Genomic DNA, 3,087 nt, shown 5'->3' with positions numbered 1-3,087 from the left:
AAAGGCTCAGCTCTTCCATCCAGACCACAGGCTTCTGTGAACACCACTGCCCAGGGCACCACACCTCCACAAGCAGCCGTCACAAGACTGCTTCCCTATCCGGATACATTCCTAGGCAAGAAAAGCCTCTTAAAATGGGCAGTTCATGTAGGGATAGCTTCAGAGCATCACAATTTCCACTACAGAGCTTCTGACTGTCCAAAACGAAGGGGCCTTCAAAAAAAAAAAATCTTCCCATTCCCCCTGTAAGAAACCAGCAAGTTGTATCACACCGGACAAACGCAGAATTTACAGCACTCGGTGATCTCTCTACAAAATATTTATTGTTAACAGCCACAACATTGAATTCTCCACATACGTAGTATTTTGTGACAAAGCATAATTTGACTTTATGTATTTACACTCACCCGGCAGACACCACCCGGGAGTCAAACTCCCCACACCAGCTCATGACCACACAGACCAGTTTCTGAAAGGCTCACCAGGATCCTAGCCCCTGACCCAAAACCACGGTGAAGTCTCTTAAAGTGCAAATATAGTCAAGAGGCATTGGAAAAGATATGCTGCTGCTCCCAAATTTGTTCACTCAATTGCTCCTGTGTCTCCCAGGGCAGAGGCTGGGACTTAGCCAAGGACCTGGGAGCCTCAAAACTCTCAAAGACTAACTTGGAGAAGAGAATTACACCCGAAGTCTCCTACAGCCCAAGCAGGTGCACTCTGCCGCCAGCACTGCTTATTTGGCAGGGGGAGGAATTAATCTTTTAAATGTCAAATTTGGGGAGGGAATAATGTTTCCTGCTTGGCTTTATAAACTTTACAGGCTTTCCTGCTCTGTTAGACCCGGGAGTGCTGCTTTCAATGAGGCCCGTTTCTGATCAGCTGGCTGCCCTGAAGAGCACAGGAATTGCAGTCCCAATACTTTTAGAGAAACACGTAGCTAAAAAGCTTTATTCACCTTTCCTTTCTAACCTTCTAGAAACACGCAATGCTCAAGTTTCCTGACAGTATTTGGCTCATTTCCCTCTCTTAAAGGCAGATGGAAAACACACGGCGCTGCATCAACCAAGAAAGAGTCTTTGCCTGTGTGGGCGGCAATCAGCCCTGGGAAAGCATTCAGTCTCAATTCTGAACTGAGCATTACTGCTGTGTTGTGCACAAACTTGTACAATTTATTTTCCCTCCAGAAAGCCACTGATGTTCTTAGAGTATGTGTCCTTCTAGATCAGTCCCTTGGTCCTCTTTTTCTTAAACATTTCATGCTACAACGCACAATGTTTTACAACGCTGCAAGCAGAAAAGAGCTGAAACACGGCCTTTAGACAAGCGCTGGAACCACGTTAGCAAAGAGCATTTTTAGAATAAAAAAAAAGACTTCCAAATGCTTTCCTGTGAAAAGTAACAAGCACAGTGTCCGGGGGCTATCTGTTCACTTCCTCGGGCAACAGGCTTGGTAAAACCCTGAATGATTTGCTACTGAATGCTAAAGTTTAACTGTTAAAATGCACTACAAACCCTCAATACCTGTATGTTACAAAGCACTGCAAAATACGGCTGCTTACAAAAACACCAACAATGGTAAAATAGAAATGCTTTGCCTGAAATGCAACAATACTGAGTTGAAGAGGTGGCTGTGGAAACCTAGTCAAGCATGAGGACCGAGATAACCATCTCCCTTCGTGCTGGGCATTTTTAGGTGACAGCAGGACAGTACATTCTGGGAAGAGGGATGCTGCTGTCATAGCACGAATCTCTCATCTGCATCTCCAACAGCAGGCCTGTTTCTCAACATCGAAAGCATCAGTCCACTGTTCCCTTCCCTCCTCCACTCCAGAAGGCAGCAAACTCACATCACAGGACAGTGCCATTAGAAATGGCTCCAAACTCATGCGGTAGCATCAGCAGAGGCAAGCCACGGAGCCAAAGGAGAAGCTTCAACCACAGCATCAATTCAAACATCAAGTTTATCAGCCTGCCTCATGCACGGCCGTCGCAGGTAAATGCCGCAGCTCAGCATGCACTGCTGCTTTAAAGGATCCAGCAGTGGAGAAATGCTCATTCCCCATCCCCAGCTCTTTAGCACAGCACATTTCCACTGACAAGGGCTGAAAAAAAAAAAAAAAAAAATAGAGGCAAGGAAAAGCAAAACAGAAGCCGTTCTACGAGCTGATTTACTTTTCCAGGGAGACATGTTCTGAATTATACACATGGCCCCACAGTTGAGACAAACTTTGCTGCAATAGGGGAACATCAGGACAACTGACCTAAGGTAAAACGCTCGAGCACTGTTCTCCCGTCTGGACTGGCACTCGAGAGCAGACAGAATGTGCCCATTACTGTGCTTGTCACCTTACCAGCATTTTACATTTAGGAGAGGGGAAGCACACGTGACTGGGCGAGGGAGAGAATGGACTTCCCAAGCTGTGACCCAGCACATAATGCCAAGTGTGTTTGGAAAGGCAAGAATACAATCAACACGTTTACGCCAAAAGCCTGTCCCAGCCTGCTGGTGGATGCATCTGATCAATGCAGCGTTTCAGGAAAGAAGAAACCGGAACCAGGCTTGCAGACCAGCTCGCCAGCCTTTCTGTGCCAGTCGCCCACAACCCCTCTGAGGCAGGAGAGCACATCCCTGTCTCTTTGCAGGGGCGTTCCTTGGAGCACGGCCACAGCAAAGCAGAGTCAGCACAGTCACATGGAAGATTTTTAAAATTCCATTCTGAAGACACCATCCGACAAAGGAAGCGTCGTCACTCTTTCGGGGCTATCACTGAAAACCTGCAGGACCTGTAACAAAATTGATGATGAACTAACTGCAAGTCAGTTTTATCAAGAAAGCCTGGTGTGGGGAGAATTTAATGGAGCTTATTTACAAACCAGGAGGGGAAAACTGCATCAGTGAAGGTAAACAGCCTAGACACCCCACAATACTGGCCCACATCATATTCTTTAATATCTAAAAGTAAAAAAATATGGCCCATTCCCACTGCCCTCCCTCCCCCGATATTTACAAGTAAGATCAGCCAAGATGATACATAAGGAAGATACACAGGCAGACTGTGCTTTCAGTCTCAGTTTGGTTTCTCCATC

This window comes from Charadrius vociferus, unplaced genomic scaffold (assembly GCF_000708025.1).
Source record: "Charadrius vociferus isolate BGI_N301 unplaced genomic scaffold, ASM70802v2 scaffold758, whole genome shotgun sequence".
In the NCBI taxonomy this organism is placed as follows: Eukaryota; Metazoa; Chordata; class Aves; order Charadriiformes; family Charadriidae; genus Charadrius; species Charadrius vociferus.
This window is presented reverse-complemented; position numbering follows the sequence as displayed.